The sequence below is a fragment of the Chaetodon trifascialis genome, chromosome 7, assembly GCF_039877785.1.
Source record: "Chaetodon trifascialis isolate fChaTrf1 chromosome 7, fChaTrf1.hap1, whole genome shotgun sequence".
Lineage (NCBI taxonomy): Eukaryota > Metazoa > Chordata > Actinopteri > Chaetodontiformes > Chaetodontidae > Chaetodon > Chaetodon trifascialis.
Window position 1 is genome coordinate 28,330,100 of NC_092062.1, and position 27,413 is coordinate 28,357,512.

At 47.1% G+C, this 27,413-nt stretch overlaps 1 protein-coding gene across 3 annotated transcripts in view; it reads right to left on the bottom strand.

Annotated features, from left to right (window-relative positions):
- sema6cb (semaphorin 6Cb) overlaps positions 1–27,413 on the bottom strand; it is a 138,602-nt gene that overhangs the window by 102,117 nt on the left and 9,072 nt on the right. For all 3 annotated transcript variants that reach the window (XM_070965545.1, XM_070965547.1, XM_070965546.1), the window contains exon 2: positions 19,616–19,698. The gene's annotated coding sequence lies outside the window, so the exon portion shown is untranslated. The remainder of the gene's footprint in view (positions 1–19,615; positions 19,699–27,413) is intronic.

A 27,413-nucleotide genomic window follows, 5' to 3' on the forward strand; every position in this document is an offset into this window, starting at 1 on the left:
TTTTAAGCGGGGATTCAGGGCGGTTCTGGTCGTGACAGTTAATATGAAAACTAAAGAAGCAAAGTTTTTAATAACCTATGCACGGGCACATTCGTTCCAGGGGTGGAAAAAAACGAGCTCACGTGCAGTTCTTTAATTAAATGACTTACTTAGGAAGAATTGGAGGAAGGTGGGGGGGTAGCAGTGGGCGTTGTCAGCGCAATAACTCACAAGCCTCCAGGTGGATTCTCCTCCATTTTCCAGGAGTGAAAGGGAAATGCTTTTATTCTCCAGCTGGATGCCAGGGGAGAGTGAAAGGAGAGGGGAATGAGTCTTATGGAGCACTGGAGAAAAAACCTGTCTAAGGTCTGGGGAGTTGAATGGTTTACACGCTGGCTGCCAGCTTACGTTTCGTCTTAGTGTCACAATTTGTTGGGGAGCATCACGGACGCTCTAAAAAGAGCGGGCTCTCTCCCAAAGCCTCCCCGGCGGCTGAAGAGTTGCTAAACGTCACTCATGATCATTCAGCCACCAGGGAGAGGAGAGAGAGTAAACAGAGGAGAGAAAGGAGTAAAAAAGAGGACGAAATGAAAGAAGGAAATACAGACAGTGACGGGGGGGTTGATGGCGGGAGTAAAAAGTAGCGAGACAGGAAGTGAAAAAATCCTCATGCATGCTAATCCGTGTCTCCTGTGGCTGTCCACTGTGAGAAAAGGCTGCTGAGCTGCAGAGCCGGGAGCCGTCGAGGGACTGGACGCACAAACAACAGCAGGCCATCCCGAAGTCGACGAGTTTACGGACATCTTACAGCAGCGCCCGGGCTTCGCTGGCGTGCTCGCAGTTTGAACGAAGGAAGACAAAAAAAAAAGTTTGTTTCTGCCAAACTGATGCTGTCTGCAGGATGCACGCATACGCTCATCTTTCCACCACTGGTAGCAAAGAGCGTGGGAACTGCTTTCAGAGCAGCGAGTGGAGGCGGAAGACTGACCCTGACTTATCGACCGGCGCTCGCAACGCGCATCTTCATGCCTGATGTGGCCACCTGCCAAATACAGCGTTTAAAAACCCTATTGATTAAAATAAACCTATATACATACATACCTCCCCCCACCAGTAGTGAAACTATAAGAACAAAAGCCATGTTTACGTAACACGATGCTTCCCTGAATTAGAACATTAATCTTGAGCCGTTGGACCAGAAGCTGCTCTTGCTCAGCTTTCACTCCTTTTATTTCCAGGCTGATGGCATAATCACTACATGTCTGTGCTCGGCATGCCACACATGCTCGTTTAAAGCTGGCTGTCCATCATCTGGTCCATCGGTGGTACTATTCATGCAATGTGACGGTTTGTATGGAGTTTTGTGCGATTTCCATTTTTTCCTTTATCTTGTTTCCATTTAGGATCAATGCACCACGGATTTTGGCACTACAGCTCCCATCATGCTTGTGTCCATGTTGCCGTGGAGTCAGTGACAGAACACCTTTGAAATTTGTTTATTTTGATGAATTTGCTCCATGCGGTCATGCCGTTTCTACTGTAAACATGTATACAGACAGCTACCGACCGGATGACCTTTGATAGTGGAGGACAGGAAGGCGGGATGAAGGTCTGAAAACATTGTAAATAATATAAGCAGAAGGGATCAGCAGTGTGCAGGATTTCAGCGTTTTGCCTGTAAGACTTTCTGGTGTGAAAGAACGTAGTAAAACTGACACTGAGGAAAATGTCATTATTAAGATATTATGAGCAGCTTGTTTCCGTGACTTATTTATGAACACATCTGTGAGCGTTTATCTCCAGACATCAGACACTGATTTCACTGGAAATAAGAGGTTTCACGGCAGAATTTCACAGTTCAGAGGTAGGTGTGATTCATGTGCGTAGGGTTGCGTTCAGGTGGCTGCGGTTCGGCTTCATTCGCCTTCAGCAAAAAGGTGCGAGCGTCTCAACGCTGGTGGCTGACAAAGAGCCGCTGACAGCCCAGATCTTCTCTCTGCTGGGTACTGAACTGCAGTACTTCAACACTCACAAGAACCAAAAAATGGCCATTCAAATCCCATGAGCCAATCAGCACGCAGCATGCCTGTACGCATGATGATTGGCTGTGCAGGAAAACACTACGTTACGCCCACAGTCATGTGTTCACAAAGTGGTGAACCTCCTCCATCCTCTCTGATCGACAGGCCTTTCCAGGACGCCCCTTTCATACCCAGTCATGAACCTCTCACCTGTTATCAGCCTGTTTACCTGTGGAACGATCCAAACAGGTGTTTCTGGAGCGTTCCATCTTTCCCAGTCTGTGAAACGTGTTGCTGCATCAGATTCAGACAAAAATCAATGAAGCCGATGAGGACAAACATTCAATTTATTGTCTTTGTACTGTTTTACATTGAGGATTAGCGATTAGCATTCTGTCCTTTTTTGGCCTCGTGGTGCAGCTAACCGGCGACGGTGACCACGTCGTCCATCAGGATGAAGCTCCTGAAGTTTGTCAGACCTGAGTTACCTGTTTTCTTTAGCCCAGAGAACATAAGAGCTCTTATTTCCCGGTACCACAAATGTCTCCCACCTAGCCGCTCACTCCTTCCTCTTTGCATTCGGCAGACTGGATGCAGAGTAAAAGCTGTTTTTCCAACTGCTCCCGAGGTTTCTGATCAGCTTTGAAGTGAGTTACTGTGTCTTTGATGTCGACAAAAGCGTCGTTCAGGAATTGGTATTTATTTATTTTTCATGTCAGTATCTTTATGTCAAATGTCAATGAGTCTTCAGACTCGAGCCTCCAGAGGTGGCCCGGTGCACAAACGCAGCTTACTGGAGCTTCCATACAGCGACGGTGACTGACAGCGAGGCGGCGAAGAGGCCCCTTTCTCCGAGCCACTGATTTGAATATCAAAACAAGATGTAAAACGGTGATTAAAAGTCAATTACAGCTCGTGTCAATGAAAAGTCAATTAAGTGTTTCAGGGGCGGCAAACAGGTTTGTACCAGGGTAATGACAGGGGGAGCGGAGAACAAAGCGGAGAGGAAGGAGCACAAAGGAGAGGAGCGAAGGGAAAAATGAAAGAAAGCGACGCAGAACAAACGCAGCCGGGTTGAGGCGGGTGCAGAGGACAACATTCGGGTGAAAACAGCGCCGCGCAGTCAAACATCATCTGCTGTCGAAACAGGATTTCTTCCATTCTCATCACCACCGAGTGATGAATTATGAACCATTTGCTTAAAGGCAGCATTCAATTAAGACTCAGCTCCACTGGGCGTCAGTGAGAATGTTTTTTGACAAAACCTTAAAAAACAAAGCCACCCGCCATCCCATTTAAATGAGTCCATTATAAAGTCCCGGACCCTCCCTCATGGCCAAGTTTCAGCTGATTGATCCCGAATTACTTATTTATACACCACTAATGCACAATGAATATGAAAAAAGAGGAAAGCTGGGGTAAGAAAAATGATTCAGGCGCGGTGCACGGTACAGCTGCCAGGGTTTGGATCATGCGCCTGGAGGCTGCAGGAGCAGCCGTGTTTGCCATGTTGAAGCGCGGGGGGGGGGGGGGTGACACGCTGTTGCAGCAGCCTTAATGCCCCCAGAGACGAGGCTGAGGCTGAGCACGCCGCTGCCCCGACGGAGTCCCCCAAACAGGAAAAAATAAACAGCCGAGAGGCGAGCTAGCGCTGCTTAACCCTGCGCTTTAATTATTGAGAAATGCCCGAAACTGCCAGAACGTACAACACTCTCAACTCGAGAGGCTTGTTAGAGAGTAATGAAGAGGTTTGGAGCGAGAGGGGATCATTTCAGAGAGGTGCCAAACTGGGGTAGATCTGCACTGAGAGGATCTCTCTTTTCCTGCTTTCTGTGCAGTGAAAGGCCCTGAGAAGAGCTCTGCAGCGTAGGAAGCTTCAGTCCAGCTTTTAAACACAGCCCTGCTCTGCAGCTTGGCAGTCGACGGCTCCGCTCTCCGCCTCGGTTTGTTGCGTAGCTCCATCCCTCCCTCGCTAATTCGCACAAATCACCACCAATCAACCCGCGCACACAATCAGCAGAGAGGCATTCCACTCACGCACACATACGAGCACAAGCACGCAACTGTAATCAAGCACACAGGCCGGTGTTTACAACGCGCGCCTTCCCTCCACGATCGGGGGCTCTGCGAAGGGTCTGGCCACAAAGAGGGGAGTTATTTAAAGGAAACATTTGACAGCGCATCAGTCGGGGTCGTTGACACCGCGAGGGCCAGATGGTCATCGAGCCCGGCTTGTCCTCTCCCAGCAGCCTCTGTACCCAATTTGTTCAGTTCACTTATTTCCGAGAATAAACGCTGGATTGTTGAACTCATTTCCTCCACATGAACTCTTAGCCGCCTTGGCCTCTCTCACATCCCGAAAACAAGTAAATAAATTAGGAGTTTGGTTGTAAAATGCCGCTCGGGGAGCTTGCTTTTGCTCGGCAGCGATTTGAGCCGGGATTAACCGATCAACCGCCAATCGATCGCGATCAGGTGCTGCATGTCAGAGGAGGTTTGGTAACTGGCCAAGAGCAACTTTAACTGCTGGCCCACAAAACAAGCCGAAACTTGTTATTTATGTTCAACAACAACTGAATACCAGCTGTTCTTTTTGATGTTAACGGTGCGAGCCCACGCCCTCACAAACTGTCTGACTGTTTAGAATCAGCGCTGCAAAGATCGAGCATGAGCGAGACGTCACTTTGTTCTGCCGACCGGTGCCGTTTGCATTTTGGAATCTATTGTGATCTAAATCTTCCGTACAGTGAATGTTATATTTGCTATTTGCTTTCCTGTATGGTAAGATGTTAATGCAATAGAGACAAGACAGCTTCTGCTGCGTCACTGAAACCCTTCAAGCACCTGGAAGTGGTTTAAAACCTCAACCTCCGAGCACACGCCAATATCTAACAACTGTGATACACAAAAAGCCATTAAGTGTGCTTACGGCCGTGCTACAGTCAGGCTTGGCACTTGACGTGCGCGTCATTTTTAGCGTGTTAGCTCAGTTGAAATGCCTCCTTTCATTCCACGAGACTCGTGCTCAGTCACAGTTTACAGTCACGAGAATCAGCAGCATCAATCTCCGGCTCTGTTTTCTCATGTTTACGTGAGGAATACCATTTTGAAACTGAACTATGAGAGGAAAAATGCCACAAAAACAACTTTTAAACAGACTGTTATTAATCTGTGGTGAATATTATTGAACTTTTTGTGGTTTTCAATCAGTAGTAGTCTCAAGTTTTTGCTTTCCTGGTCAACAATTACTGCCAATTTGAAGCTAGTGCTGCGTCTGTTGGGACTACAGAGAAACATTACCTGTTTTAATATCTGGCTGCTGCACTGACAGACCACGGCTGCGGGATGAATGGCTGAGGAGCTGCGAAACAATAGAAGACAGCTGCATGCAAATTTATGACTCCCCTCTCTGTAGTTTATGTCTGATCATGTGCACGTTTCCCACAAACCAAACACGTCAAGAAGGCAGACTCGCCGGAGCTCAGCTTTTGATCGTCACTGTCTGTTCTTTGGCTAAACGAGCTTTGATGAGAGGGGTGGGGGAACGACTGAGGACTGAGCTGTTTATGTTGCTCGAGAGGCGGATTTCATCTGTTCACCGCGTAACAGTTTGGACGGTCGTAAGTGCGCCAGCATGTCGAAGCCACGCAACATCCCCCACATATCCTCAGTGGTTTTTGTAGAGCAAAAAGTGGGAGGGCTGGTGTTCAGAGAGAGCACTGAAGCTGGATTTTGTTCCATTATGCATGATAACAAAAGCCAGAGACCCGTGGTGTATTGCGGTAAGCTGCTGAGACTGTGGCCAAAATGATTCGGCCACAAGGAAAAATTCTCAGCGCCTGCTGGGCCAAACCTTAAAAACACTGCATGACAATCCATAAATTCTCCTCTCAGAAGAGAGAGTTCACTTCTAGCTGAAGAGCTCCAGCATGGTTCAGTGCCATTACCATTTGAAAGGGGAGAAGATGAGTGCAGTAGCGGTGGGGGGGGGGGGGGGGGGGTTGGATAGACCGGCGTGCAGAGAGAAAGGCTGAAGGGGAGCGCGGCCAGGGGAGAGCGCTGACTTGTTGAACTTGGCGCATGGATGAGCTTCATTCGTCAACAGAGCACTAGAGCTACTCCCTATTCAGGTTTTGCCCTTGAGACAACGTCAGCCTGGTCTGACTCGGTATTATGTAGGTAGTTGGAGAGCGTATCTGCAGGGAATTGAGAAGAAACTGCGAGTGCAACTTTGGGAAAATAAAACCTCCTGCAGTAAACTACACTTTTACATGAGACAAAACGGAAATATTTTTAAAATATTCCTTTATTGCTACTGTGTCCATTGTCTGAATTATGCATATGACCTTTGGGTGGAAATAAAGTGATGACTAATTTATGAGATTATGGGCCAGTTGAGGGCCAGGGATGTTAAGGCTGGTAGCAGGGCCCAGAGGAATATGCAGCAACAAACATACTATAAGCGAGTGAAGCTATGCAGCGCAGTCAGAAGATGGCAGGACGGCAATATGTTTCTCATTGTGTGACTCCGTAAACCAGAAAATTGAATTTGAAATGAAAACATGGCTAGGAGATTAAAGTGCTGACTTTGAGCTTTAATTTGGGGGTGTTTACATGCATGTTGGCTGAACAGTGTAGAGCTCGCAGCCCGTTCTGGAACACTTTCCCACAGTATGAGGAAATCGCATCAGGACAGTGATGCTAAACTTAAGACCAGCGGGGATTTTTCACTGCCAAACACTCGCTGGCTCAGTCACACGACCTCAATCCGACTGAGACCACACTGCAGACAAAAGCCACTGAAACAAGCCACAAGTGAAGACAACACGGGCCGTCAGAGCATCACCAGAGAAGACACGAGTCTCTGCTGACGTCCGTGGGCCGGACACACCAGACAGATTTGCAACCAACTGTGAATTATGAAGACTTCACTTACATTTAGGTTACTGTTCATTAACTTAATGGCCTATAAAATAAGAAGACTTTGTGTCAAAGGGGCTAAATTTACCTCAATGGTCGTCTTATGTGGATGCATGTTCTCGAATTAAAGCCGGGAATCATCTTTTGAAGCTCATAATGTTCACATTCCTGTTGTAATGTGCTGGAGAAGAGAGCCAACACCACAGAAAAGCCTCCCTATCAGACATTAGAGTGCACATACAACCTACATGAGATGAACAAAGCCTCAACACACAACACACCCGCACACACACGCGATCATGATTCAAGAGCTGCGACAGTGTGGTTTCCATCCAAACTGCTATTCAGGAAGAGAGAACATTGAGTTCCTGCCCATTACCCACTTCTGAATACTTTCTCCACACAAAATCCTGCACCTGCAGTCCAGGTACGAGCCGAGGAACTGCAATAACGGCTCATTTCCAAAGCAGCGTCCGTGACAACTGTGCTTAAACTCGGCTTCGAATTGAATTTTGCGCTTTTATGAGGGCAAAATTAATAAAAATAGGTACTTTTGGAAAGCAAAGAAACCCTCCTCAAACCGAGGGAATGGGAAAATGAAACCATGTGCTGCTTTCTCAAGAACCAGTTTGTTTCCACCTCGGGGCAGGCAGGCAGGTTACGACGTCTGCTTCCACCTGCTGAGTCAAAGGTGCTCGCTGCCAGCAGCTTCCTCCCTTCTCTCTTTTTAGCAAACTTCCACGCCTGTTTGGAAACGAATGGAGCTACACGCACATGCACATGCACGCACGCACACACACACGCCTGTAAATTTAGCCAAGCTATTTCATGGAACGCTGAAGCACAAACACAGCACACAAGGTAGAGTCTATGCCACAGAGAGGCCGGCGATAACAGTCGGTCCACAGCAGAAAACATTTCCGGAGCTTGCGGGTGACTGCTACGGGCTGATAGCCGCTATGCTAACATTTGGGGAGTCGTTTCAGTGGCAGAAATAAATCCGTCGTTTCCTCAGAATGACAGAAATGCATTTTAAAACGGCATTTTGACCACGAACAGGCGCCCAGAAGTCTGAATTTAAAGCAATGTGAGTCACCCTTCCTTTTAAACTGAGCATGAAAAGCCTTTAAAGAGCCGGTCCACACATGTCGAAGACAGAAAAACACTCTGCTGTCAATGCTGAAAAATCAATAACATATTCATATGCAATCATTTCAAAAGTTTAACTACAAGATGTCGCCTGTAAGGAACTGTGTGAGCTGCACATTGGGCCACCACTGGCTTCCAGCTAGTTGTGATAGCATATAAGCTCAAACATGTGACCGCGGCATCAACATAATGTCGTGCACACAAGGCGCCACATGCTCAGAACTGGTTTGTGACTGGTTCTGTGTAGGTGTGGCGCAACAAGAACACGTGTTTTAGCAGGAAAAAGCTTCAGCAGATGCAAACACTCCTTGAGGAAAGGGAGCGGAAAAGGCCCGAGTGTTGACGGCTTGAGATAAAGGGCAGGAACAATGTGGTGCTGACAGGAGGCGGCGAGCAAAGCGCCGGACGCCACCTCTGCAAAGCATGCTTGGCGGGGCGGCGTGAGCGTAATAGATTTGAAGTTCTGCACTCGGAGCCGGGGAGTGTCGCATCACCGTGGAAAGCGAGACGACAGATTTTGGTTTGAGACACTTTTTCAGTTTAGGGGCCTCAGCTGCGGCGCTACTTCTCTCACGGTTATGAATAACCTCCAATTGCACACCGCTCCCTTTCTCTGATCGTCCTCTTTTTCCCACGTCTTCCTCCCCCAGCTCAGCGAGGCAATCATCACAGCCCCGCGGTGCGAGAGCGTCTTAGCTATGGCAGATAAAGGCTGGGAGATTGTCAGTAATGACGGGTCCACCAGCGCTGAAACTTCCCAGAGCTGCTTGTTTCAGCAGTAATTACGATGGGGGAAAGCTGCACCGTGACTGGCTCTAAAAAGCTTAGCAAGCCTTTTGCTTGTGATGCCATGTCAACTTTTTTACAGGAGGCAAGTCAGACGGATAGGAAGTAAAAAGAGGACTTAAAAGCCAAACAAAATGTGTGAAACAAAGAGGTAAAAAGCAGCGGCAGCGGCGGCGGGTTCGGCGCTGAGTGGCGCGGGGGACGGGGCGGAGAGGGAAGGTGCTCTGAAGTACATGAATAGGGATGAGATTGGATCACTGGCGCTCAGTGTTCTCCAATCACAGCTCTGCTGGAGAAGGTGGAGAGAGAGGTGATAAGACAGGCGAAAAGAAATACAAGCGAGGACAGAGCAAATAATGGAGGAGGACGGTGGGCTCCAGGAGGAGTGATGGACAACAACCGCGAACAGGGAGGAAGGACTGATAAGTGTGTGCATGTCTGAAAAAAAGTCTACCATCCGTGTTCCCCCGTAGCCGGCCCTCAGTAACCACCTTCTTCACCCTCTCCACTGCTTCATCCTCGCCTCCTGTTCTCGTCCCGTCCGCCCACTCTCATCCCCCTGATCTCTAACACACATGTGCTTATGAGGAGAGCGCTTAACCCCCCCAACGGATCAGCCCCGCGGACGATGTGTGCCAACGCGTAAAGAAACTCAGCGTATGAAGGGCAGCCGTGAAGAGCCGTTTCTTCATCCCACAGTTGGGCAGAAATTGGATATTGAGTGCAGGGGCGAAGCCGGCTGAGAAGGCATGAATGAAGATGAACAAATTTCAACCACCCACACGCATGTAGAGGTAAGACACGGTCGATATTATTGAAAATTGTGGGAGTTGGGGGGGCTCGGTACAGAGGGAGATTTAGTGGACGTGTCCACCTGTGTCGGCTGCCATACTGAAGTCATCTATCACGGGTCAGTCACACAGTGCGGGTTAAGGGCGGCCATGATGAAGGGCTGCTTAATTCAAGTCAGGCTGCTCTGAAGAGGCATCAGGATAATTGCATTCATTCCAAGAGCAGAAATGAAAAACCAGGTGGTTATTTATAGGTTCATAGGGATATAAATATACACGTCTAGTGGGGAAAAGGTCCCACAAGGCTCAGCATGTATTACCATGCATTTAAGTCCTGTGAATGGCAGCTGATTGCATGTTTTACTATCGCACTGCTGAACTCTCATCTGCGGGTAAACTTGTTATCACCACGCCGCACGCACGCCACAAAATGACTGATGAAACACAAAGCCAGTTAATCATCAGGCGTTTGATAGGAACCTAGTGTCAAAAATACTGCTTTGATTGATTTTGAATATTTTAAACCGTTTCAGCACTCATTCTCTGCAGCACTGATACTGCATTTGCTCCAGCTTCACTCCAGTGTTGTGATGGTGTTAGCTCATTAAAGATGGCGAGTGTAGCACCTCCACAACCAGTTTTGCTTGACAAAGAAAACAGCTGGAGTGCTGCTTGGAAACATTTCGCCCATATGAAAGCAATGCTACGGAGCGGTGCTAACGAAAGGTGCAAACATGGCAAATTCACAAAGCAGCCGAAGGACCAACACGCCGTCCTCTGACAGCTCCCATTTCAACATCACTGAAGCATTAAGCTGGCCCGGTAAACTGTTGGTAAGTGTGCTGTCCTGCTGTTGAGTTGACAAGTAAACGAACTTAGATGCTGTTATGCTAACACACAGTGCTATTAAGGCCTGATCTAAAGAGAATAAATGAATATTTCTAAAGTAAAAGTGTCGTGTTTGTCTTGTAGTGAACGTGCTGCAGCCGAGCGCATGTGCACGGATCAGGTCTGAGCACACCGCTGGAGAAACCTGGGCTCAGACGACTGCTTCTACAGTGAAATAACAGGCACGCCATTCCTTCGAGGGATCGCTTCCTGTACGCTGAAACCCCGGCTCTGCACAACGACACAAAAGATATAATCATCTTGTGGGAAACCCTTCTTTTCCTGCACCGCTGACCTTTGGACCAGCAGAGCCGAATCCACATTCATGGCAGAAACTGTCCAGTTTATATCAGAACCCTGGGAGACGCAGAGCGGCTGTTTGGGCTCAGGGAAACATGGAAGCTGGACTGTCAAATGTGGCCGATATCAAGGCTGATAAAGCAAACAAGAGGGCATTTCAGCTGGACTTCACATGGGTCCACGGCTTCGGGCGCAACCTGCACCCACATGAGTCTGGATGAAGATGTGTGTCTACTTTCAGCAGGTAACCACAGACATTCAGACCGCTGAAGAAGAAATAGAAGGATTTTCAACCGGCCGAACAAAGAGTGATCCATGACGAGTCCACACGCTGGGACTGAGCTCATGAAATGATGGAGAGATTTCTAGAACAGCAGCAAGCGGTCTGTTCAGTTCTAGTCGATGATTGAAAGAAATGGCAGCTCACGCCTTAAAATTCAGACTTTCAGCTCTTTCTCAGATGGCCTTGAGGTAAAAAACACACCACTCTCTCCTCCGTCCTGCCCGAGTTTGAAGATATTTTCTGCTTTGACAGTCGAGGAAAGTGACAGCAACGTACAACATGGACTGAAAGAAAATACTGGAGGAGATCTCAGACAAAGATATGAGGACTGCGGCTGAAACTGAAAACAGCCACGTCTCCTGACCCAAGATTCAAGGACAGCTTTGTTCCCCGAAGAGAGGGCGAACAAAATCTCACCAACAATGTCCATTTACTGGAAATAGAAGTCAGCAAACGCCTTCTCCAGGTGCCAAACAAGCAGCAAAGAAGGCTGTTAATAAGCATACGAGGGGAGAGGAAGCTTCATCCGGAGGAGCAGAACTCAAAAATGAGTTCACAGCATAAGAAAAGACGCCTGAGCGCAGTGCAGAAGAGGACAAACGAGGAAACTTTACCTCACCTCGCACAGTTTGCAAAGAAGTATTTGTGCTTTGCTACTTCAGGCTCAGCTTAAGGATGCGTGTTTAGTACGTCAGGGCTCATTTGCAGTCAAAGTGGGGCACCGCTGCCGGAGCAGCACATTGACATGCTGCTGCAAAAAAGCTGAAAGTTGCAAAGAGAGTTCAGGCTGCAGTCATGGTGTCACTCTCACTCACCTCTGGATGGCACGCCTGCATATATAAGAAGAGTAATTACTTCAAGTGGACAGCCAATCACACGCCCTCCAGAGGGATGCTGTCATTAATGTGAAAACAGTTTAACCCTGTTTACGTCTGTGACCTACCTGTTTTTTCCTTTAAGAAACTTCAGGTTACAAATGTGTGTTTCTGCACAGCACGTCTGCAAACAGCCAATGAGAAGTCACTTTCATGTGACATTTGTTACATTTGTTACATTTGTTTGTTACTAAAGTTTGCACTGTTTTCTTTTTTTCTTGCCTTCTGAACATGTTACAAGGTCAGAGGCTTTTCAACGTGCATGCGAGATTATTGTTTTCATTAATGTAAAGAAGTTTTAATGTTTCCTCATCCAGGAAAAGTCACACCTCAGCGTCATGTCGCAGCCTTGTTGTATTTATGTTTTATTAAGAAATTCTACTCTTCAGTGTTGTGTAAATGATTCCCTGTGGCATCGAGATGCTATTGAAAATCAATCATTTTAGTATCATGGTGATCATAGGAAATTAAAAACAAATTTTAATATTTGATCAAGTAAGTTATTAAGGAAAAATGTCAAACGGCTTCTCAAATTTTGGAATTTCTACTTTTCTCTAATAGAACTGAAGCAGAAAATCTTTGTGTTTTGGCTTTTTCAGCATTTTCTCATCAATGAAGGTAAAAATAATGCACAGATTAATCAATAATTAATCTTTGGTGTGGCACACAGACTGTGAGATCTGATCCCAGAGCTGTTTGTCAGCGTAGCTGCAGTCACTGTGCTCGATGAACCTCTGGCTGAAAAACCTGCAACCATCACAAAAAGACACACCGATTCCTTAAAAGCCGACGACATCAATTTAAGCATCTTAACTTGTCAGCGGCCAGCACCTCGATAAACAAATCCATTAAACCCAAATCGAGCACATTTACATTCCAGCAAACAGCTTGCAATTACCCGTTCAGATGGAATACGATGGCAATTAATACAGCAATCTTCCTTAATGCCCCACCAAGGGAATTTGTAAACATCAATTATAAGAAATAAGAGAGCCTCTCAGATCGACAGCCTCGCGCTCTGCAGCAGTCACAGCATGATATTACCAATGAAAAATGAGAAATCCCACTGGAAGCTAATGTCACATCTCCAAATCAACTGCCACCTCCATCAACTCTGAAAACCAGCTGAAGCGACGCAACAAAGGCAGCCCGCCTCGTTTGTTACGAGAAGGTAAAAGATCAGCGCCTCCTCCGCTCTGCTGTCAATGAACTGCTCCTTCTGTATTATGGCCACAGCTGCTGGTCAATAACCACACACCGCATCAACTGCACCCATAAACCACCAGCCTTTGTGGTCAATAGTCAGTCTTCAGCATCGTCTTCGCTGCCCTGAGGGGGATGAGACGAGTGGACTGAAAGCCTGGACAGGAAATGCTCAATAGTCTGTTGTATTGCTGCAACTGACGATTGATTAATCTGTCGATTATATTCTGCATTGATGGTTCTGTCTAGAAAATGTTAGAAATTAGGGGAAAATGTCCATCATAATGTCCCAGAGGCGAAAATGAGCTTGAAAAACCAAATGTGTTATATTTATTATCATATATGAGAAAGAAAAGAATCAAATCTTCACATTTGAGAGGCTGGAAACACCAAATGTTCAGAGAGATTTACACAATTAATGCTTTTTTGAAATTACTCCACATTCATTTTGCTGATTGACTCTTGGTTCAGCTCCAGGCTGATGGGTAACGCAGCTTCCAGTCAGCTGACAGATGCTGATAATTCATCAAATGAGCAGAGGGTGAAAGTTTGCCGCTCGTCTCGAGTTTCACACCTTTTGCTTTCACTGCTCAGCTTGAGCACCGCGAGCCTGTGACGCAACTGTTTATCATTTAGACGTTTCTCAGACCAAACGACTGAAAAACCAAACCAGAGGTTGGTGAAACTCATCGGCAGCTGAAGCTCTAATTCCTCTTTAAAAACCAGAAGTGGGGAAAGTGGATTAAAGCTTGTTGGTGAGCTCGTGCTCACAGGCGGGTTTGCAACTTTTGTTTACAAGCCGCTGGTCAGCGCTCACAACAAAGGCAACTTTTCTGCCACGGTTCAGACGCAAACTAACAAACCGCAGGTCTGACTGCACCCTGAGCGAACTGATAGCATCTCCAATCCACCGTACGGAAGCGGCACTAATAGCATAAGTTGAATGGAATAAGATAAAAGTAACAACAGCTGCGACTGAGGAAGCCACAGTTAATGTCATAATCCTGCTTTCTGAGCTGGAGCTAACTAACCTTCACGAAGGGTTACCCCAGGGTGAAGCTTTCAACGGCTTATTGACATCTCACACTCACATGCTAGAATGTGTGTGTGTGTGTGTGTGTGTGTGTGTGTGTGCGCACTAAGGTCTGTAGGAGTCACCGTATATCGACTCACGCTGAACATCAAGAAGGGAATAATGAATAATCCCAAAGCCCAGGAGTTCACTTAAAGTAATCACCGTGTTTCACATGCAGATGAGACGAGAGGTTCAAAAGCTCCAAGAAATGTGCAATCCTGCTTCAATGTGGCCGAGACTGAACTTTTTAGATCGTTAAACTGATCGAGACACTCGATCAGTCGTACTGAACATTTTAGACATTTGTGTTCATCACTTACATATTTAAAATAAGTGCAGAATTACAGGTGAAAATGCAGAGAAGCAGCAGTAATTTGTTGTATTTACATCATGAAAAGTTTGTAAGTCGTCATTATTTCAAAGTCTCTCTTTGTACGAACCAGAGGAATCCATCAAATGTACATTTTCTCCATGATATCTGACAGAAAACTGACCTCAGGATGTTTTAAACAAAGATGAACATTACTGGCCTCTCCAGTTGTGTAATGACAGAATTGTGAATTATTAACAAAAGAACATCTAAAACTATAAAGATAACTTTGCTTTCTTTTATCTCACTTCAAAGACAAATGTACAGATATGAAGAATAAATGTGAACGAGAATTAAGAATCAATCCAATGCTGATAAACAACATGTGGATTGGCACCAAAAGCACGCCGACATGGCAAGAAAGAAAAAGTTCTGGAGTCTTAAAGATTCAACATACGATGATTTCCTCACGAGGTCCGAGTCAAACCGGAGGTGAAATGCTGTGCATGATGGGATGACTGTGGAGAAGGAAGCAGCTTTTGATGCGACAGATTTGGGCTTCACGTCGCAGCCAGTGCTGCAGCAGGTTAGCACATGAAATAAAGACTTTAAAACTCACAACACGAGGTCTGTGTTAATAACCAAAGCCTTCCATCCAAATTCAGTTCCTGTCTCACTTTTGTAAACTTGGCAGGAAACAAGCTGCCAGCACGGTCGACGACGCACAAAAACATTTGATATCGGAGAGTTTTCTTCATCTGGCATCAACTCGCGCAGACTTATTCAGTCTTATCTGGAAATATAAGAGGATCAGCAGCCAAAGATACTTCAAATTAGAGAAGAAGTCGTGATTGATGTATCAGTGGCCTCGTGGCCGTCCAGCTGGAAGTGAATGCACTCTTCTGACAGTGGTAAACGACCTCGCCTTGCCTTGTGGATTTTGGCAGCAGTTTGTTAAAAAAAACAAAAAACATGGCTGCAGACCTGTTAGTGTTAAACAGGAAGAATAACTATGGAGATGTGTACGTTGCTTAGAGTTTAACCCTGAGCCGCGCTTCACTTTCATCTGTTTCGTGCTATTTTTAGCTTCGTTTTTTGCCTTTGTGTAAGCATGCTGTGGAACGTGTGTGTGTGCAGTGTAGTTTTGACAGAACACAGCAAATTCCCAAAAAGCTTTGCATACATCACCACCAGCTGATCTTCAGAGACCCCTCTTTCCAATCAACAAAGCCTTTCTCTTGAGATCACCTCTGGAACGGCACCAGAAGAAGCCGAGGTGAACCCCTCGCAGTCTTCGCTTGCGGTGGACCTCATTTTCTCCCACCTCCTCTAGTCCCTGTATCCCTGTAACTTTGAAGTCCAGCCAGCAAAGGGCTTTGAAAAAGCCTGCAATCTCCCCACCATGACCAGGCAGAGGATTAGCCAAGCCCTGCAGGACCGAGTGGAAAGAGGACGGAAGAGGGCTGGAGGAGGAGTAGCGCCATTTCCACAAGGGCCGTGTATGTGCGAGCAGCCCTCCCTCCGGCCGGAGCTGTGGGGGATTAACAAGCTACTAAGGAGGCAGAGAACAGACCTCCAGCCCCTTTTTCTTGAGTTCTGAAGAAACCAATTTACAGCCGAGAAGTGAGGGGGGGGCGGGGGGCTAATTCTCCACATAACCTCCTCCTGTTTCAGCCCAGGATCTTTGCTGTGTCACTCACGAAATCTGCTTTTGTGAGACACTTTCAGGATTCCCAAGTCGAGGAAGCACGCGTGGAAAAAGGTCTCAATTGTCGATACGGGAGCTCCGCTGCCTCCAGAGGAACATTTGGGTGGGGAAAATGAGCGGTTAGGCTGCTAATCTCGCCATCAGACTCGATACGATCAGTCACGGCGGAAGTCACCCTGGGAAGTTTGTTTTCCCTCGTGAGCCAAAACAAGAGCGACTATTCCTCTTTCATCCACTCCATATTTGCTGACACTTTGGGCTGTAAATATTTCATAAATGTTCTGCTCTCAGTGCGTATTCCCGCCATGCGATAATGTGATTGTCAAGCGTCTAAACGTGTCAGAGGAATGATTAATGCAAGGAAGTGTTGTTTCCAGCCAACAGGCGCGGAGAAAAGGCCTTTCTGAGCGAGTGAATTCAGGGAGGTTATCAAGCAGTCACCAGTTAGGGCAGACTATTGAGCGAACTGCGGGCGTCTCATTGAAGTGCAGCCCAGTCACAAAATCTACAGCATCTCGGGATGCAATACGACAGCACAATCAATAAGTAATAGCAACTTAGCTTAGCGGTGAGGAGCAGGAACAATAGGCCTTGATTTTTAAAAACACTGCTACACTGCCGCCTCCCCATCAGTGCTTTTCAAGTAATGGGGTCTTTTGTCTTATCTGTGACTGAAAGGAGCTCGAGGACTTTGCCCTTCATCCCTTTGTTGTTACAGAGTCTCTTGTGGAAATGGAAGATTGGCCCATAGGCGTGGGTGTGCGAGGAAGAGCTAGGCGGCCGTGCAAGCACATCAGACTGGAGCGGTCTTAATAAAGCTTCCCTCTATCCACCCCAGAGATCTCCTCACCCCAATTATACGCCTGACACCTCTACCCTCCTCCATCTCCTCTTATTTCTCACAGCCGCCCCCCTCCCGCTTGCGCCATCCAGTTCCCAGCTCTGATCATGCCTCTCCCTTCGCCGGGCTCAAAGCCCCAGAGGTCTGCACGATATCAGGCTGCCGGTGGCGTTTGCTTCAGTCTGCATTGAGAATGTATCTCTGCCAGCGTTGACAGGAGATCGCTGCCGTTCAGCCAGCGACTGTGTAAACTTCACCAACTTAAAAAAGAGCAGTCGCACCTCTTTCAGTAATCCGCCAGTCATTTTGTGATGTTTACTCAGGATATCACCTGATGGATTTTATATCTGTGCAACACATCTGCGAGCCGTCAATGTCACATTATCCAATAAATCAATAAACACACAGTGAGGCGCAAACCCTCACTGTGAAATTATCAAAAGATCTCATATGAAAACTGCTCCATGATCAACTCAGCACCTGAGACTGAACGCATGCTGTTCACATTCACTGAAAAGTGAAAAAATAAGGTGAATTAATCAATTAATTAATTAATTTACTGACTGATTACTGTTTTGGTCATTTTATAAACACAAATCAAGATTCAAATCATGTTCAGACAAGTTATACACCAACTGATTAACTGATTATCCCAGAACATGATTGATTGATAATTAATGAACCAATAGAAACGAGCCCCGCCATGTTTAGGTAAAGTGGCACAGACAGGAAGCTGAACAATCTGACCTCCCTTCAACAACACATTCTCAAACTTTGCAGAACTTTCTCCAGTTAATAACAGCTTGGCGAGTCCATGAATCTCATGTTTACAAGTTGTTTCGCTTGCAACTGAACGGCGTGAGCCAAAACAAACCAAATCAGAACACGTCTGCAATGCTTAACTCCTCTGATGAGGCGCGAACGCATGCGTGATCACACTGACGGTAACATCCGCCGGCATACCAACAGGTCTAACAACAGAGCAGCTCAACAGAAGCAAATTACAAAACACTGGCGCCGTCGCTCTGCTGTACTGTCACTGGTTTGAGACATTTTTTGCTGGTTTTACCTTCAGATGCTTTCAAGGTCACAGCAGGCCTGCATCTGGCCAGCCATCTGTTTCCAGCCATCCCATGAGGCGTCCTGTCATCGGCGCTCCTTGGCCCTGTCCTCTACTGTCCGCATTCAGGCTCGCCGGGGAAACGGCCGGCCAGACACAATAGCCCCTCAGTGATCCTACAGGTTTCTGAGCTGCAGTTGCTCCTGCTTCCACTTTCTGACAGCCTCAAAACAGGTCACATCGCTGGAAAACCTCAACCCGGTGCGTACGCGTCATCAGTCGTCACCATCACGCACTGTCATCGGCGGTGAAGTTTATTTATGTAGCCTAAAATCACAAGTTTGTCTTGAACTTTACAATCTGGGCAGCATGACACCCTACAGGTGTGACATGCAACATGCAGCACACAGAAAGACGTGGCAGAGGAAGTGTGATGCTGAGAAGCAGAAAGACACGACACACAGGTGAGGTTGGGACTTTCTAAAAAGGTAGTGGCCAGGTGCTAGACCGTAAGCAGCACACATCCAAGAAGAAGCTACGAAAATGGCGGACGCAGCCCCAAAAACCACGAGAATACAGAAAGACCAAACAACAGGCAGGGAAGGTTTCAACCTGCCGGCCAGCACTGAAGAAGAGGATGGGGATGAAGAGCGAAGCAGAATTGGCCTGTTTTCTGTTGGACAGCTAGGTTAGCTTGGCTTGCTTAAGTAGCTAGCAGTGCACGTAAGAGCAACAATTCCAACATCTTTAAGTAGTTCTCTGTAACATTAAATAATCATTAGCAACAGTTATTAACAGATATAATTCATGAAGAGATCAATAAAACCTGATAAGATGTGATTGACATGTAAGAAGACCTCACAACTGGAATCAGAAGCTGTCATAGATTGAGCCTCGTCAGCAAAGAGCTCAAACAGAAACACAAGTATAGAAAAGTCTCACATGCAGTGACCTCACTGATCCAACTGTGGTAGAAAGCAGCGAGTCCGTGCACGATCCCATTTGACTTTGCAGAAAAGCGCTTCAGAAAATCTGCTTCTGGGTCCTTTAAAGCCGTAATCGACAATCTAACACTGCATAACGAGCAGTGAGCACGACGCTGTCAACAAGTTTGTCCTTGGTTTGAGGAAAACTCTTCATAAAAGTGTCTCAAATAATAAAAAAAGCTAATTCCTGCCATTTGACTTAAATGAGTAGATAAGTGAGTGAGTGGAGGATATCCAATCTAAAAGCTGCTTCAGCAGCAGGATTTCCTCAGAGTGTCCATTAATTAAGCAGACCTTACTCCGTCACATTACATCCAGTTCAATCTAAACACTGCTTTTAAAGGTCAGTCAACAGAGACTCGAGTCCGCCCAAACCACATCTGTTTCTGCTTTCAATCACACCGGGTCCACTTAAGGAAGGAGCAGCATTTGTACTGTACCTCAGCTTTCAAACGGCCATCCACCGAGCAGGTGAGGGCAGCGGGATGACACGGGCGGGTTAAGACAGCAGCTGTCAGCAAATCTGCGAAGGAAAAACAAGAGATCACTGTTACATCTGCGTCTGTCTGTGACATAATGCAGGACAGCTGACAGCGATGCAAGCGGAGCCTCTAAGAGCAGTCAGAGACATCATGTCGTCCCCCTTCAGAGAGCCCAAACTGTGACTGAACGACGGACTATTACACGCGTTTAATGCTGGATGTGCAATTCACTGTCATCACCAGCCAATGTGCTTTGAACTCTGGGGAAGAGACATGGCTGGTGATGTTTGCACGACAACAGGTTGCTTTTGCAATAAGTGAACAAAATCTTTTGACAAATCTCAGAGCTCAAACTCGCCAAATCTGACGATGGCATCTCCGCTCGCAATCTGCTCCGGCAATCTGCTCCTGGGAAAATGTCTTCACCTTGCCAGAGCGCAAACTTAAACCAAGCTTCACACAATATTACAAAAAGACATTTCATCTGCGACCTGATGTGACAAAGAAGTGGATTTCTGAATAAGTGACAAGCGCACGGGGCTGGATGAGCAATTTTCTGTGCTTTTGAACGAGCTCGGACCTGAACATACAGTAAATGCATTTAATTTCCTGCTCCATACAGTCACCGCTGATAAGTTTAAAATTGAACATTAAGCATAAAAAGCAATCACGGGTTCAATTTCATGCATAATCAAAGCGGGGTTTCTGTGCCAAATTCAAATGGTGAAACACATCACAATAAGCAATCAAGACTTTTTGAGGAATTTCAGGAATTCATTAACCTGACCGCTGTTCTGGAAAATCTCTGCGTTTGCATCTTCCTGTGCAGCTTCTCCACACCTGAACCTGACGATCCCGCGCTTGGCCGTGATGATTTATTAAGCTTTGCTTCCTCTGAAATGCAATGACCTAGTTGGATCTTGACCCGCACGACGGCTAATTCTGACAAACGGTGATGACGGAGGTTTTGACCTCAAACTGAGCACATTTCGAGCAGTGGAGCCCAGGAAGACTTGCAGAGGCAGCATCCTCTGGATTAGCGAGCACACCAGCTGGCAGCCACATGCTGATGACGGTTCAGTTAAGGTTACGGCAAAGCCAGCTCGCCCCCAGTTTTCTCCTCCGTGCTCTCAAGTTCTCTTTGTTTTGACAGAAGGACCACAAGCCCAGGACGGAAAGTACGACTGCTGTGCTGTATATCAATAACAGCCTATCCTGGGTAGCGTCATACCATTGGGCATACGGTCATTATTTTCCTGCTGCAGAGCTACAGAGTGAAATGTTGATGGACATGGGTCTGCGCTCACCATTTGCAGGGACTAACAGAACTTACAGTAATGCCTGGGAAAAGCACAAAACATCACAAAAGTCAGATAAGGGCTTGTGGAAAACAAATAGCAGCGCAGGCTCAAAGCTTCCAGACTATCTCTGGGGCACTTAAAGTTCCCAGACCACAAATTGCCCCTAAATGCATCTTGATTAATTCAGAGTGTGTTTGTGCTTTACAGCGTTTCAGTAAATCAGCTGGCCATCTGCTTGAGTCATGCCAACATGGCTTCCATCGTTATCCGCTCGTAATTTAGCAGGTAGAGCGCAGGAAACAGGAACGACTGGCCGGCCCACCACAGAAAATCTAAAGTCCCGTCAGAGGTGCCAAACAACCCAAGCTACATTTTGAATTAATCACAAAAAGCACAACAAGTCTGGACCGAAGAAATTACAGACAGGAGGTTTTTGTTTCACAGCGCTGAGTTTCTGTGAGGAGCATGAAAACGGAGAAATGATGCCCTGACCAGCCCGGGCTCCGACCCCGCTCCTGACAACATGCATAAACACGATCCTTCAACGCAACGCAGCTAATCTGCAGCTTGGAACCACAACTGAGAGCGTAATCAAATCAGCGCTTGGCCTCTGAACCGCTGCACCGGATGTTTGTTTTGCTTGTTTTCTCGCTCGGGCTCGCGAGCTCTTCGTCTGCGTCACCTGCAGAACTGTTTATGGAGGCGGCGACTCTTCAAACCTCACGCTCGCGGAATGACTATTGATTCGGTAAATGGATACAAGACGGGGGAATAGGAGACGATACCACCTCCTCTCTGGTTATGTCAGCCCCCATTAGCGATGCAAGAACAGGCAACATGTGTTTAGAGGAATGCAGGGGAGGAGTGAGGGTTAGGGTTGAAGCACTTGTTGATGCCTGTTCATTTCAATATACTAAAAAGCACCAGCTGGGTGGGATTTACATGGAAACCAGCGGGCTGGAGGGAGACGTCCTATAAAAGAAAAGAAAAAATCCCATGCACTCTCATGCAAACCTCCCCACCCTGTTAATACTACCGACGGCATCAACTGAGCCCACCGCAGGAAGCAAGATTTTGTCGCTTATCAGCCCAGATCAAGACTCCAGGGTGCCTGATCCGGTCTGAGGATCTGCACCAGAAGCTTCTTGGGATCCTCCAAAGCTCAAGACTGTGACGATAAACCGGTCAGCCACTTGACAAAAACTTTTAATTACTTCTTTTTCTTTCCCAGCAAGCATTGTTTAAAGAATCCGTCCTGTGACCACGGGGAAATTTACCGTGTCACTATGGCTCTGCCTTCTGTCTGACTCACAGGAAGTAAAGCTGTTGGGATAAGCCTCCCATTGGCCGACTATGTCAGCCCTTCCCTTCCACCATCTGTGTGACTTGTTAGCATTTATTGCTTTGTAAAACAACAGAAAGCTTCAAGTTAGCAACCTACACGCTGAAAACGTCACGATTCAGATCGCACAATAAAGCAGGTCTGTTTGGTTCTTTTGCAGGGATTTCGCCATTTTAAAGCCAGAGCTCAACTTCTCACACGCTAATGTTGCACCAAAACAAGCTCCCTCGACATTAATTTGAACAATCAGAGTGTTTTTTCTCCTCTACCAGCCCGACCTTTCTCCAGAAGTGGCCCAGCGTCGGCGATAGGTCTGGCAACGCGAGACCACTTCCCTGCTGCTCGCTCGAGATACGAGAACTGAAAGAGGTTTTTTAAATGATTAGTTTTTCTTTGTTCAATCAGTTTAATGGACACCCTTGACTTCTATCAATCTGTAACCAAGGCGAAAAACCAAACCAGTCTCAGGCTTCTTTGTTGGCTTGACAACAAGCGATGCTGAATGCTGCAGGGGTACGGCCCAAAATAGACGGAGAGCAGGAAAGTAAGCTTTTAGAGCTTAGAGGCTGAAATCAACAGCCTGATCAACCAAACACATGCAAGTTTGGCTACTCTGTGGATTTAATGCAAGTCAGTCTGGATCAGAGCTCCATTTAATATCAGACTTTTGAATCTCTTTATTCAGGGGCTTAGCAAGAGGACATGACGTTCCTGTGAAGTTTGATGCTTCTTCAAGCAGAAACAAGTCGGCTTCAAATATCACCGTCGCCCTGAAAGGGAAAACGCCCGTTTGAGTGTGATGATGAGCTCTCGGTTTCAGACTTATTTGTGACCTTTTTCTATTTCACTTGAGGAGACGGGAGACATTTAAATGGCATCATGCCACTGCAGATACTGCGTAAGGAGGAACTTTCTATTCATAATTACAGTCGTCAAAATTAGACGAGACTGCCGCTCAAATATCATGTCAGCTTTTGTGCAAAAAGTCAAACCTCTGAGCGCCACTGGGGGAAAAACACCTTTTAAAATGTAGAAGTTTATTGTCCAAAAGCAAAACAATGACCCAGAAAGTTTCAGTTCAATGCTGCATGCAGTTTTATGGGAGGATGGAGCAATAAACACTACTGTCAAGGTTAAAACCAGTGACTTTTTAAACCCACTTTATTGAAATTCTGTATTTTTAAATCACCTTGGATTTCTGTAATTTTGCTTTTTGTGTACTTCAGTCTGCTATTGGTTTACTGTCTGTTTTTCAGTTGTCTTATTTCTGGACTTTAATGGCAAATTCCATTTTATCACCGCTCTGAGCCTTTTTCATAGTCTTCACTGTCATATCCATCAGATACAATCCTACTGTATTCAACAAAGTAATGCCATCGAGCGAGACAGCAACAAACGCTATAATAAAGTCAGACAGGGCAAGAAACACAGACGATCAAAAAGGTTTCCTGTCTCTCACAAAGAAAGAAAAAAGGTAACAACAAACAAAAGTTGTAAACAAACAGTTTAGCCAAACGTTGACAGTTCATATTTTAGGCTGAAGTAATTTTTGCCCTGTCATGCTTATCTTCAGCATGGTCACTGTTTTCCAAAATCCTAACAATTAATTAACATGCAGACTAGAAGAAAGGTGAATTCCCTTCGGCCTGTGCGTCACCTGGAGAGCATGAAGACGGCTGACAGGCCCGACAGCGGCCAGCGTGGATGTGCATTTTTCAACAACAGCTAATAAATCTTGCATGGAAACTGGGGAGTGCAGCCAGTGATCATCTGGTAAACAGACCCCCCCCATCCCCCCCTTCCCTCCACTCAGCTGTCCATTAAAGGAAAACATGTGGTCCGGGGTCTCGTTTCAGGGAAAGTGAAAACACTGCCCCTCTGAGGTGCCCAGTCGAGCGTGCTGCGACTCGGACCGTCGTTCCCTCCTACACGTCGCCACATGGGGCAGGGCTAAGTGGCTTGCCCCCCCTCCCTGCCACCGCCGGGCAGGGCCCCCTCCCTTGACACCCACTCGAGAAAATCAATCAGTATTCAGGTCATGCCACGGGGACGCCCCCCTTAACACATGACCTCTGACCCCGGCAGGGTTCTCCTCAGAGAGCGTGACAGGGATTTGTGCTGCCAGTGTCTGCTCCATGTCCGATGCTAACAAACTCCTCGTGTTGAGGAGGAGGAGGAGGAGGAGGAGGAGGAGGAGGAGCGCGGCCTGCCCCCGTCCACCTCCGACACAATAAATCCAGCTGAGGAGTTCAAGGTGGCCTGACCTGCGTCCGACCCCGTCTCTGGAAACACAGCAACAAGCTCCAGCTGAGCCTCCCTCTCCTCCTCCCGCCCCCCCCAAATGCCCCAGACCTGAGGGGAGAAACGGAGGAGGCGCTCCAGTTTTTTTTGGGGGGGGGGGCCGCCGGCGCACAAACCAACACGTTTATTCGCTCATATTTCACATCACCCAAGTCTGTGACATCCGAACAGTTGGGAAGCCTTGTTTCTGTCATGGGAGGTGCATGGGGGGGCAGAATTAGCATAGCATAATTACACTGGGGAAAGATCCAGACTCCAAGGAGCAAGACATAACCCATAATTTGCCATTGTGCTCCCTATGCAATTGACAGTCGGTCTATGATATTGGAGATAAATGTCGGAATTCAGGCTGTTAGTTTAACTGATGGTGCATTCAGCGCCATAATAACCACGGTCTCTTCACAGTGAACCTGATGAGCAGCCCCGCAATAGCTCTTCACCGCCTCCCCTCCCCTCCGCGGGGTATTATCATGCTAATCTAAAAGAGGAGATGAAAAAATACATTTCAGTCAATGAGGAAGTATAATAGGAAGCGGGGACCTCTGGAACGGCGAGGAGACAAAAGAGGGTATATTCACCCGGCGCCGCCTGAGCGAAGCAGGGGCGACAAATGGACACAGACGTTATGCTGGCTGGTTAATTAAAAGAACACAGCCTAATTAAAAAGATCTTCCTGGTGAATGGACCGGCTCCACGCAGGAACTGACCTGTGTCTCCCGCACATGTTGGACACAGAGACGTCCGTCTCCCCCTCTCTCTCACGCACCGAGTTTCCACATGAGAGGGGCCTCGACCTGCGAGCGGCAAACACTGAAGTGGAGGACGCCGCGGGAAGCGCGCCAGATCATGGCGGGGGTGCCGGCGCTTGTTAAATGACTCATGATTTCCATTAGACTGTCAATGAGACTCGCACAAGAGATTTGATTAAATGTAATTCCACATCTCTCGCACAAAACTTTTTTCCCTCATATTTTTGTGACCGCATGTACAGATTTGGAAATTGGAAAAATCAAGGTCAGTGAGGATTTCATCATCTGATAATGTTAATTTACAGGTTATTTCTAATTACTTCTACATATCTGTGCTTGCTGTCGAGGCTTAGATCTATAAAGACCACACCAGCTTTGTTTGTTTCACTACATTTTACTGCTCTCTGTCCTACCAGTAAAGCAGATATCATAATTTGGTGGCACAGGTGGTAACACTGTCGCCTCACAGCTAGAAGGTCCCGGTTCGATTCCCGCTGTGGGTGCTGGGGGCCACCATGCCTTCGGTGCCTGCTGCTCGAGGATAAAGGGGCCTTTCTGTGTGGAGTTTGCATGTTCTCCCCGTGGTCACCTGGGGTATCCTCCATAAAAAACCCACTAAAAACATGCAAGAAGATCACCGCCTGACCAATGGTGACGAAGACAGTTGGGTCCTCGGGTGCCGGCCGGCTGGCAGCCCACCGCTCCTGGTCTGCGGCGGAGGAACGACGGACCAAGATGGCTCAAATGTGGAGAAAGAATTTCACAAGAAGCATGGCGTGAGCATGTAGTGTTGTGATAAATAAAGTGCAGTTTCTTCTTCTTTCTTCTTAATTTAAACAAGTAACGTGTTAAAGACAGTGACAGTGTGACTTGGTGCTGGACTCTTAAACCTCTTTTTACAAAGTCTGGAGCCACACGTGCTGGATTGAACAAGTCACAAAGCAAAAAAAGTTGGTCCTTGCAAAACTTTTGCTGTGAAGGCCACGTTTAAGTCACTACTTAATATTTACATGCACCGCAGACCAGCTGGACTCAGGCTGCTGCTGCCTTACTCAGAGGGGGATCTGACGTACTGAGCCAGGCTGCAATACTGCAGGAGGGAGGAGGGACTGTCCATGCAGCGGGGGGGGGCGATGGTAGTTATATTTTTGTGAATGGAAGGACAATGCACAGTGGAAACTACTGCTACACATGCAGGGGTCCATAAAAGGTGCATTTTGCTTATTTTTACCTGCAAGCTTCACGAAGCATGAGGAAATCATGGCTGCCGTCTTTGCACCATTGTAAAATCCTGCCTTCAGGGAGTACAAACAGCTGTGCAGTGTCTTTGTGTCCACTAGCCTTCAGACTGGACAGGCCTGCGCCGGCGCAGACCGCCTGTGTTCGGCTGCAGGGCGACTGTCGGCCTCAGACACGCCCTGAGAGTGAAAGTCATCGAGTTGTGACATTAAAGCGGCGGCGTGGTTTGGCGGTGGGTGCTCTGTTTACCCCGAGCTGGTTTTCACGCCGCCAGTCACCAGAAGCCGTCCCTCAGGGAGAGACGACGAAGGCCGGGAGGAAACATAATGAAGAGAGATCAAACAGCAGATGAGGACGCGTTCGCTGGACCGGGGAAGTGGCTCGTGTGACTGAGTGGGAGGTGTTTTGTTGTGTTTGTGTCTCTCTTTTGGTGGAAATAAGTTAACAACCTCACAGTAAATTAATGAAAATGTTTTCCAGCCCGAAGCAGTCATCCACATCACCGCGGGCGCACACTCAAACACAGACAGCGCTGCACAATTCTGGCTGAACCTACCATCAGCGATTACTCTGAGGATCACACTTCGACTCAACAGCTTGACCCTTTTCATCTGCAGAAGACGTTCACCATGCTGCAGTGACACGCTGCAAAACCGCCAATACTGATAATCCCATATGGAAATCTGTACCGTCGCAACCCAGAGACAGGCCTGTGTGCTCAAACATGCATCATCGTTTCCATCTGCTTTCTTTCTGACCACCCTGACAGAGCGTAACCATCCACATCCATCACGAGAAAAGGACGTATTCATTCATTTTAAAAA